The sequence below is a fragment of the Mya arenaria genome, chromosome 15, assembly GCF_026914265.1.
Source record: "Mya arenaria isolate MELC-2E11 chromosome 15, ASM2691426v1".
NCBI classification, from domain to species: Eukaryota; Metazoa; Mollusca; class Bivalvia; order Myida; family Myidae; genus Mya; species Mya arenaria.
The window spans coordinates 22,313,514-22,326,190 of NC_069136.1; the positions used below are offsets into that span (position 1 = coordinate 22,313,514).

Consider the following 12,677-nt stretch of genomic DNA (forward strand, 5'->3'; position numbering starts at 1 on the left):
CAAAGAAACCCGTCAAAAATTGAATGGAATGAAAAAAAGCCTGAACTGGTGCCAACGTAAATTGCACACCTAGAGACTTAAACCTGTACCATACCCCAACCGTCACAGGCATGCCAACAAATTCCAATAGCAAAGAGTTACTACACTAAAGATTAAATGCCATTCGTGAAGATGAACGACTTTTTACTACAGACACATCATTTCAGACAAAACAAGGAAATTTAACGACAGTTTCCAAAAATACATGCACTTTTTAAGACGAAATAAAAATTCAAGTAGGTTTCAAGTATTTTTCACAAATTTAAGGACTTCTCATTCATCAGTCTTAAATAGAAGTACTTTTCACATCAGTGCAAACCCTGTTATAATATGAATGCTGTGCACAGCATATGTGATTAGATAATTCAGGAATACTTTAAAAGTACAAATTTTACTTCTCAAATTTGAACACACTTGTGCCATCATATTCGTGCTTTTCTATTCCAATAAAAATAATTTCTTCCAATTTCTTCAATAATGCTGTCAATCTTAATAACATAAAAAATACAGTTGCATTGTTGTACAACTCTTAATGTCATAAACTGAATTCATTTAAGATCTTTTACAAATGTCAAGTAAATGCACTGTCTGGTATTCTTTTTTCCAAAAACCCCCTCCAACCTGTTTTTTTATGACTGATTTCAATAGAATAGTTCAAATATGTCTAAAGTTATAACAGTAAATAGTAAAATAATCATTTAAGGTAGCTGATCATGTTTACGGCAGTCCCAATATTTAACCTATTGATTGTCTTTCTAAGATTTGACCTAGTGACCTAGTTTTTGACCCCTTTTTGTCCCACATAAAAAACTATATCCAGTCTGACAGTTTCAGTTGGGCAAGGGATAACATGATGGCTAAGATTTGTCCATAAATATAATGGATTGTTTTTATAAGTTTGGACCAGTCCTGGTGACCTAGTTTTAGACAATGACCTTGTTTCAAATGAATATTAGAGTTGATGAAGGAAATATTCTAATAAAGTTTCATTGATATTGGACTAAATAAAATGTCTCAATTGTGTTCCAAAGAGTTTCTAAATTTTGACCTTATGACCTAGTTTATGACCCTATGTGACCTACATTTAAGAAATATAACCCTTCTGACACCTTTAGTTGGGCAGGGGAGAACATGAGGGCTAAGAAGTATCAATAAATACAACCCCTTGATTGTTTTTTTCTTAAATTTGTCCTAGTGACTTTGTTCTTGACACCAGATGCCCTAATTTCAAATTAATCCTAGATTTGATGAAGGAAAACATTCTGATAAAGTTTCATGATTATTGGACAAAATATAATGTCTCTTATGTGTTCCAAAGATTTAATTTCTGACCAAATGTGACCCACATTTACAAGTGTCGAGGTTTTATCAAGGGGGGACATTCTGACCAAGTTTGAACATAATCTGACCAATCCATAGCATGATATTGTTTCAGACAGAAAAAAGTGACAGACGGACTGACTGAATGACAGACGGACGGATAACGTCAAAACAATTCCCCCTACCGAAGCCTTCAATTCAGCGAGGGATAACAAACAGAAATGTGCTTTCCAGAGCAAATAATGACAATATAGTTTAAGCAAAAATCCCCTGTTTTTTTCCCAAGCTATGGCATGTATGGAAAACTCGAGAATATTCTGTGACATGATGACAGAATATTCAAAGGAGTGTTGATGAAAATCAGTGTATTTATCAGACAGAACAGATTTGTCTTACAGTACTTACAGGTCTTAAACCAGCCTTATATAAGGATTCATAGGTATTGAAATCTGACATTATAAAGTGAAATGAGTTTTGAAAGCAAACAAAATCTTATTTATTGTATGGACTTTCTGGTACTGATGTTGCAAGCACTTGTCAAAGGGTGGATCCCCTAGGAATATTAGATTTACTTGGAAAGGACAAATTACAGACTGTATTTTTCACCTCTTTGTGAATGGGGCCAGGGGATTTAGAATTGTGAAATTAGCAACAAAATACCTAAAATTGTGGATTTACCATAGCAGGCAACCATGATAATTGACTGCTGACAGAAAATCAGAGCGCAGATTTTCATATTTAAATTAAAACATTGATGTTTCATGCATTTTTCTTAACCCGTTTAGTAACACTTTAGGCCATAAAACAATAATTTTCTAATGGAAATATGAAAATCTGTGATCTGATCTTTTGTCAGCAGTCTTATATGACTGGTTTGCAGATATTTACCCAGAAATTGGCTCATTCCAAAACAAAAAATAAAAAAAATTGTCAAGGAGGTAAATCTGTGAGAGTGCAGCTTTAAGTCAATGGGACTGATTGATCAAAGTATTAATGTCAGTTTGATCCAGCCCACAAACTAAGCAATTACAACACTAGGCCTTTTTTCATTCAGCCATTAAATTGACCATTAACAGAGAGAAGTCAATAAATAGCACATGGTTGCATAATTAAAAGTATAACTTTGACCTCCTCTGAAAACAACCTCCAACAAATGACCATTAGCAGAGACAGGCTGCCCATACTCATCATGTTTACTATGAAGACCATCCAAGAAACTGTCATATTTCATTAAAAACAATTTGATTTAATTTGGTAGTCACTAAGGCCATACCTCTAACTGCAAAGTACCTTTCTTCCAAAAAACAAAAATATTCTATACGTTTTCTGACATGCTTGGACAAATGTCTCTATCATGGAACATGTGAAAACATCCACAGGACACAGAACTACCGTAAATGACTGGGTATTAGACGCCCTTTTTTCCCTCAGATTTCGATGCAAAAAAAATGCCTGCGTATGGGTACCGCCTGCGTATAATACCCAGTAACAATTTTTTTAACTTTTTTTCTGAGGTCAATTTCAAGCAGAGAGTTTGTTTAGATTTATGTAGAAAGGGATGTTACTCGCATCATATTGATCGAGTATATACGATTTAAAACAGCAGTTGAAGATCGGGATACGGTATATCATAAGACTTTATCAAATTTAAACAAAAATATTAATTAAGATTAAAGTTATTCAATATTATTTTGAATAATAAATTGAATTGAACAATAATTAAACTTGCATATAAAAAAGCAAAGTTGGGCACTGTCAAAATATTTTTTGTCAGTTGTACTCGAAGGTGTGAAAAACTCGACTGCCTTTATCCTGTTTAACATACCAATACTACATACTGTTGCGATAATGGTCTTGTTTTTTCGCACTTTCTCACATTCTTTTCTGTAAGTGTTGACATTTTGAGAACAAACCCGTACAATATAAGGTTTTTGCATAACTTAACTTATCATTCTCGACAGTTTATCATTGTATGGTTTTAAAGATAACCGTCGCCATTTTTCATGAATTGTTTTTTTTTGTCACTGTCAACAAACATGGTGGCCGAAAATGCCAGACGATTTGACATCTTTTCTATGCGTCTTTTAACCAAAAACATAGATTAAAAGTTTTTTTCTTGGACTTTTCACAGATTTTTTCCCCTGCATCTAATACCCCCTATCGTCTGATACCCAGTCATTTACGGTTATTAAAAAACACAATGACTGTAACAGAATCCCCCATCCACGCTCTCCTTAAAGATACCTCCATAAAACCACACACTATTTCCTCCTCTTATTACTAAAACCATAGCATTGCCATTACTTCCACTCTGATGAAACCTTAATACCAAATTTTCCTAAGCCAATGATGGACACCAAATAAGGCAACTTTAAATGGATTGCTGAATTTTCATGCCTGCCGTCCCCTCTTTATTCCACAGCCCCTGTTAATTTCATTGACTCAAATCTGTATATGGTCCCATATGCAATGTGAAAGACCATGAACACATATTAAACAGTGAAATTGTCATCTTAGAAAAATATAAAATAGAAAGTCACCTACAGCCTCACTTTAAAAAAATCTAGCATTTATTTTATAATGGCCTTAGCTAACTGTAATCAACTTTTGACCCCCATTGCCTGTAAAAAGGCTTTTTACGACTTATGTTAAGGCAGGGTTCATACAGCCAAACTGGCAAAAGAATAAAAGAGATTTGAAGGACCTTGATTCGATTTTTATTTTCAAGGACTATCCCAATAGCTACGGAAAAAAGACATTTGACACAACCATAACCTGTGTTTGTTTAACATCATAATGCCATTTGGCCTGACACAAGCATCACCTGTGTTTGTGTAACATCATAACGCCATTTGGCCAACACAAGCATCACCTGTGTATGTATAACATCATAATGCCATTTGGCCTGACACAAGCATCACCTGTGTTTGTGTAACATCATAACGCCATTTGGCCAACACAAGCATCATCTGTGTATGTATAACATCATAACGCCATTTGGCCTGACACAAGCATCACCTGTGTTTGTGTAACATCATAACGCCATTTGGCCAACACAAGCATCATCTGTGTATGTATAACATCATAATGCCATTTGACCTGACACAAGCATCACCTGTGTATGTATAACATCATAATGCCATTTGACCTGACACAAGCATCACCTGTGTATGTATAACATCATAATGCCATTTGACCTGACACAAGCATCACCTGTGTATGTATAACATCATAATGCCATTTGACCTGACACAAGCATCACCTGTGTATGTATAACATCATAATGCCATTTGACCTGACACAAGCATCACCTGTGTATGTATAACATCATAATGCCATTTGACCTGACACAAGCATCACCTGTGTATGTATAACATCAAAATGCCATATGGCCTGACACAAGCATTATCTGTGTTTGTTTAACATCATAATGCATTTTGACCTGACACAAGCATCATCTGTGTATGTATAACATCATAATGCCATTTGACCTGACACAACCATAACCTGTGTTTGTGTAACATCATAACGCCATTTGGCCAACACAAGCATCATCTGTGTATGTATAACATCATAATGGCATTTGACCTGACACAAGCATCACCTGTGTATGTATAACATCATAATGCCATTTGACCTGACACAAGCATCACCTGTGTATGTATAACATCATAATGCCATTTGACCTGACACAAGCATCACCTGTGTTTGTTTAACATCATAATGCCATTTGACCTGACACAAGCATCACCTGTGTTTGTTTAACATCATAATGCCATTTGACCTGACACAAGCATCACCTGTGTATGTATAACATCATAATGCCATTTGGCCTGACACAAGCATCATCTGTGTTTGATTAAAACCATTATTTCATTTGGCCTGACACAAGCATTATCTGTGTTTGTTTAACATCATAACGCCGTACATGGTCCCACAAATGTAACAATTGTGTTTGGTTAACATAAAACAATATGGCTTTCCTGTTCAGCTGTCTATCTGTCTGCCACTGTGTCTGTCTGCATGTCTTTACAATCATTTTGGTTTCCACTTCATTTACGATTTAATTAAATAATTAAAAACCAGATGAAATTATCTCCAAAATAAAAAGGACACAATCAAAACATTAAAGGTGATCTTCAATTATTCAGAAGTTTTCCTTTCATTTAAATCAAGGGGCGCTATCTGATGCTCGTGCCGATTGATTTTAATTAAATCAAGCGAAACACCAACCAACTACTAGAAATGTCATCAGACTCTCTTTACAACATTTATAATCAAATCTAACAACCAGCAGGTCGTCAACATTAACAAAGTTCTGAACAATTGGTCCAATGTTGCTATAAACAATTTACACAACGCTGGTTGGCATTCAACCATTCAATTGACCAACTATATCACTTCAAGGAAGGATATAATATCTTTACAATGTGTTCTTTGAACGCCATTTCCTTACCAGAAATAATATTCCAGTTATGCATTGATATTGTCTTTCTGGTTCCTGCTTATTCTTTCACCAGATTCACATCAGATATTGAGCTTTGATCTTCTAGTTTGTCTTCAGAAATTCTTGAGGGATCTATCTGTTATTAAATTGTACAACAATGATTTTTTTGTGAGGGATTTTAAAGTAAAATGAAAAAGGTAGTCCTATAAAATGCCAGTTAAAATATGAAATTTATCATCTATCTGTTTGTTTGGCCAAACAATGGCCACCATGTTAGTTGGCCAACAAAATGGGCACCATGTTAGTTGGCCAACCAAATGGACACCATGTTAGTTGTGCAACACAATGGGCACCATGTTAGTTGGCCAACACAATGGGCACCATGTTAGTTTGCCAAAACAATGGACACCATGTTAGTTGGCCAAAACAATTGACACCATGTTAATTTGCCAAAACAATGGACACCATGTTAGTTGGCCAAAACAATTGACACCATGTAAGTTTGCCAAAACAATGAACACCATGTTAGTTGGCCAACACAATGCACACCATGTTAGTTGGCCAAAACAATGGACACCATGTTAGTTGGCCAAAACAATGGGCACCATGTTAGTTGGCCAAAACAATGGACACCATGTTAGTTGGCCAAAACAATGGACACCATGTTAGTTGGCCAAAACAATGGACACCATGTTAGTTGGCCAAAACAATGGACACCATGTTAGTTGGCCAAAACAATGGACACCATGTTAGTTGGCCAACACAATGGACACCATGTTAGTTGGCCAACACAATAGAAACCATGTAAGTTGAACAAACCAAGGGACAGAATGCATGTTTGCCTAAACAATTGACAGCATGTTAGTTGGCCAGAACAATGCACAGCATGGTTGGGGCCAAATACATTGACAACATGTTAGTTTTCCAAAACAAGTGACAGCATGCAAGTTGTCCAAAGCAATGAACAACATGCTAGTTGGCCAAAACAATGGACAACATGTTAGTTGGCCAACACAATGGACACCATGTTAGTTGGCCAACACAATGAACAACATGTAAGTTGGCCAAAACAATGGACAGCATGCAAGTTGGCCAAAACAATGGACACCATGTTAGTTGGCCAAAACAATGAACAACATGCAAGTTGGCCAAAACAATGGACAGCATGCAAGTTGACCAAAACAATGGACAACATGTTAGTTGGCCAACACAATGGACAACATGCAAGTTGGCCAAAACAATGGACAACATGTTAGTTGGCAAAAACAATGAACAACATGCTAGTTGGCCAAAACAATGGACAACATGTTAGTTGGCCAACACAATGGACACCATGTTAGTTGGCCAACACAATGAACAACATGTTAATTTGCCAAAACAATGGACACCATTCTAATTGGCCAAAACAATGGACACCATGTTAGTTGGCCAAAACAATGGACAGCATGTTAATTGGCCAAAACAATGCACACCATGTTAGTTGGCCAAAACAATGGACACCATGTTAGTTGGCCAAAACAATGGACACCATGTTAGTTGGCCAAAACAATGCACACCATGTTAGTTGGCCAAAACAATGGACACCATGTTAGTTGGCCAAAACAATGGACACCATGTTAGTTGGCCAAAACAATGCACACCATGTTAGTTGGCCAACACAATAGAAACCATGTAAGTTGAACAAACCAAGGGACAGAATGCATGTTTGCCTAAACAATTGACAGCATGTTTGTTGGCCAAAACAATGCACAGCATGTTAGTTGGCCAAAACCATTGACAACATGTTAGTTGGCCAAAACAAGTGACAGCATGCAAGTTGGACAAAACAATGGACACCATGTTAGTTGGCTAAAACAATGGACAACATGCAAGTTGGCCAAAACAATGGACAACATGTTAGTTGGCCAAAACAATGGACACCATTTTAGTTGGCCAAAACAATGGACAACATGCAAGTTGGCCAAAACAATGGACAACATGTTAGTTGGCCAAAACAATGGACAACATGTTAGTTGGCCAAAACAATTGAAAACATGTTAGTTGGCCAAAACAATGGACAACATGTTAGTTGGCCAAAACAATGGACACCATTTTAGTTGGCCAAAACAATGGACAGCATGCAAGTTGGCCAAAACAATGGACAACATGTTAGTTGGCCAAAACAATGGACAACATGTTAGTTGGCCAAAACAATGGACAACATGCAAGTTGGTCAAAACAATGGACAGCATGCAAGTTGACCTAAGCAATGGACAGACGGACAGCACGGTTGGGGCCAAAACCATGCACTGCAGGTTAGATGGCAATAAAATACTGAAATCAGGTTAAAAAAGTAAGGGTTAGTCAGAAAACCGGATTTAAAAAAAAAAGAGTTACATCTTACTTCACTTTAAGTCAGCACTAATGAAGCAAAGTTCCCCTGTTTTGTTTTAGAAACTAATGCTTTTTCAAACATGTCATTGTTACACACACTTCATGATACAAAAACATCAATTTGGTCCTAACAAGAGATGTTACGATAATTGCTTTAAAAGATAAAGCGCTGAATCTCGGAAACGCATCATTAATTATTTCAGTGAACACGTAACTGTTTTGCAATTAATGTGATATGGAGAGCATTAGAATAAAATAAAATTTTCTTAAAAATTTAGAATCAAAAGGTGAAGGACAATTTACTGAAACTAGTTCAAAATGTGTCTTGTAAGGTAGAGCACAGGTAAAGTGGTATAAACGCCTAGTGAGTTTGCACTTAGTTTAAACTCAGACCATGCCAAAACAATGCATTTACCCAAACATTCACCAGTGACAACTATTTTGATAGTGGTTTTATGTCACTAATTTATTGTCATAAATGTCATGTTGCTAAAGTTTGTCGTAACGTTGCTAATGTTTGTTGTCATGTTGCTAATATCTGTCATCATGTCACTTATGATAATTGTCCTAAAATGTCATGTCATTAATGTGTGTCGCAATGGGCTTAATGGTTGTTATCATGTGGTGTCCTGTCACTAAATTATGTTGTCCTGCAGTGTCAAGTCGCAAATGTTTATTGTCATGTAGTGTTGTGTTAGTAATACTTGTTGATATGTTAAGTCATGTTGCTGATGTTTGTTGTCATTAACATTTGTTGTCGTGAAGCTTATGTTTGTTTTCATGTAGTATAAAGTTGCTTATGTTTGTTGTCATGTAGTATAGAGTTGCTCATGTTTGTTGTCATGTTGTATAGAGTTGCTCATGTTTGTTGTCATGTAGTATAGAGTTGAGAATGTTTGTCGTCATGTCACTCATGTTTGTCGTCATGTCACTAATGTTTGTCGTCATGTCACTAATGTTTGTCGTCATGTCACTAATGTTTGTCATCATGTCACTAATGTTTGTCGTCATGCCACTAATGTTTGTCATCATGCAACTAATGTTTGTCGTCATGTCACTAATGTTTGTCGTCATGTCACTAATGTTTGTCGTCATGTCACTAATGTTTGTCGTCATGTCACTAATGTTTGTCGTCATGTCACTAATGTTTGTCGTCATGTCACTAATGTTTGTCGTCATGTCACTAATGTTTGTCGTCATGTCACTAATGTTTGTCGTCATGTCACTAATGTTTGTCATCATGTCACTAATGTTTGTCGTCATGTCACTAATGTTTGTCGTCATGCCACTAATGTTTGTCGTCATGTCACTAATGTTTGTTGTCATGCCACTAATGTTTGTCGTCATGTCACTAATGTTTGTCGTCATGTCACTAATGTTTGTCATCATGCCACTTATGTTTGTTGTCAGGTCACTAATGTTTGTCATCATGTAGTATAGAGTTGCTCATGTTTGTTGTCATATTGTATAGAGTTGCTCATGTTTGTTGTCATGTTGTATAGAGTTGCTCATGTTTGTTGTCATGTTGTATAGAGTTGCTCATGTTTGTTGTCATGTTGTATAGAGTTGCTCATGTTTGTTGTCATGTTGTATAGAGTTGCTCATGTTTGTTGTCATGTTGTATAGAGTTGCTCATGTTTGTTGTCATGTTGTATAGAGTTGCTCATGTTTGTCGTCATGTCACTAATGTTTGTCATCATGCCACTAATGTTTGTCGTCATGTCACTAATGTTTGTCGTCATGCCACTAATGTTTGTCGTCATGCCACTAATGTTTGTCGTCATGTCACTAATGTTTGTTGTCATGTCACTAATGTTTGTCATCATGCCACTTATGTTTGTCGTCAGGTCACTAATGTTTGTCATCAAGCCACTTATGTTTGTCGTCAGGTCACTTATGTTTGTCATCATGTAGTATAGAGTTGCTCATGTTTGTTGTCATATTGTATAGAGTTGCTCATGTTTGTTGTCATGTTGTATAGAGTTGCTCATGTTTGTTGTTGTGTAGTTTGTGTCGCTCATATTTGGTGTTTGTTTGACCTTCACCAAGATACTTGTGCATTTAAACACAATCTTTATTTCAACTTTAGGCTCAGTAGGTAAACATGTCCCTGTAGATCCCATTGTTTGGTAGAACTCAAATTGAATAAATTTGTACCTTGAGAAATATTTCCACTATGATTTGAGGAGTTCTAATTTAAAAGCATGGTGGGCTACTTAAATGCTAATAATTTTCATGTTCGCCATAAATTTACAACAAGGCTTAAGGTCAATTATCTTTATGAATGAACAACAATATTCATATGAAAAGATCATAAAAATAAAAAGATCTTTCCAAATAGCTTCCCTCAGAAACTATTTGAAGCTCATTACAAGCACTGAAGACATTTTATTGGCAAAGCATATAAATAAAGTTGTTTTGTTCATTGTTGAGCAAATGCAAGTTGTTCTTTTTGATAACTTGTTCTTTTTGATAACTTGTTCTTTGTTGAGCAAAGTCAAGTTGTTTTATTTCTTGTTGTTCTTTGTTGAGCTAAGACAAGTTGTTTTATTTCTTGTTGTTCATTGTTGAGCAAGACAAGTTGTTTTATTTTTTGTTGTTCATTGTTGAGCAAAGACAAGTTGTTTAATACATGTATCTTTTTATTCATTGCTGAGCAAGGACACGTTGTTTTATTTCTTGTTGTTCATTGTTGATCAAAGACAAGTTGTTTTATTTCTTGTTGTTCATTGCTAAGCAAGGACAAGTTGTTGTATTTCTTGTTATTCATTGCTGAGCAAGGACAAGTTGTTGTATTTCTTGTTATTCATTGCTGAGCAAAGACAAGTTGTTTTATTTGTTGTTGTTCATTGTTGAGCAAAGACAAGTTGGTTTAATTTTTTTTGTAAATTGTTGAGCAAAGACAAGTTGGCTTATTTCTTAAAATTGTTATTCATTGCTGAGTAAGGACAAGTTGTTTCATTTCTTGTTGTTCATTGCTGAGCAAGGAAAAGTTGTAGTATTTCTTGTTATTCATTTCTGAGCAAAGACAAGTTGTTTTATTTCTTGTTGTTCATAGCTGAGCAAGGACAAGTTGTTTCATTTCTTGTTGTTCATTGATGAGCAAGGACAAGTTTCGTTTTAATTGCTGTTGTTTATAATATTGAGCAAAGTTATATATATATTGTTTTTCAGAATGGAGCATTCACTTTGCAATGCCAGCATATCTTCATAAGCAAAACTTAAAAAGGTAGCTTTGTATGAATTTCATAAGGATATGTCCCCTCAACAGCTAGGTTATGTAACTGAATGGAATTTGATAAACTGAAATGTAGCATTGTGAAACCTAAAAAATATAGTAAGACAGTGAACAAGTTTAGTGGATTAAAAGAAACCTGGGGCAGTATTCATTAGACTTCTAAAGTCAATTCTTAAACTTACTTTCCTTATTTTAGTATCTCTTTAGAAAAAAACAACACTAAAAAACTTAAGAATATTCTAAATACATTATTTTCATTGAGCTTATTGAAAAAACAACAGACTTTATTGTTAAAAACGCTTAGACATTTCTCTAATTTGAATATGAAAATTCTAAGAAATTGACTCGAGTTAGGAAATGACTTATATAATAAGATGCTTATGAATACAGCCCCTGACTTAGTTTAAACATATTTATTTTACAACGATTGTGAAACAAGTTATTACAACATTATATTAATCACTCTCGTTGGCACGATTTTACGCGAGAGTGTGGTCTTGTGTTGTGGGGGAAACCGGAGAACCCGGAGGAAACCCACTTGTCCGGCTTGGTGACCACAAACCAAACTCACATGCGCTTAGGCCGGGAATCGAACCCGGGTCGCCTAGGTGAGAAGCGAGTGCGCTAACCACTGCGCTAACCGGACAACCTAGCCCCTGACTTATAAATCAGCTTTTTGACTTGAAGAAGAAATAGTATGTTTAATAGAAATAAATGGTTTTGACAAAAAGGAAGAAAGAGTATGAGACAATTTGAAAAAGGCAGAAAAAGTAGAAATAATAGAAAGCCTACAGAAAAAGTAAACAATTGAATCATCCTATTTACACAAGTACCATCAAAGAGACAATATAATTAATTTGTTTTAATTATTTCTCTTGGCAAAACCCATTATTCCACTATAGAGTATCAAAGAAAAAACACTGGAATTTCCAGCGGCTTATAAAATGTGTTGTAAATGGTGGAAGCAGATATTGATGATTATTTTGTAGGCAAAAGGATGGAAGTCACAGAACTCTCTATCATAGAGAGAGAGTGAGAGAGATGACTGGAAGTAAGTGACTGATAGTCCAGTCTTTTATTGTTCATGCTGAGATGGCTTCAAGCATAGCTATAATGTGCTCGGATATGTGTCTCTGAGAATCGCTCCTCGTTAATGATGAATGATCGTGTTCTGGCACTGGTTCATCCTTTTTGCAGTCTTTACTAATGGGTTTTAGATAATGCAAGTGTTTGATAAGAGAAGTATGGTTAATAATTGAA

General features: G+C 35.6%; 1 protein-coding gene across 2 annotated transcripts in view; it reads right to left on the bottom strand.

Annotated features, from left to right (window-relative positions):
- The window catches only part of LOC128220482 (26S proteasome non-ATPase regulatory subunit 1-like), a 213,745-nt gene that overhangs the window by 114,415 nt on the left and 86,653 nt on the right, over window positions 1–12,677 (bottom strand). The window lies entirely within an intron of this gene.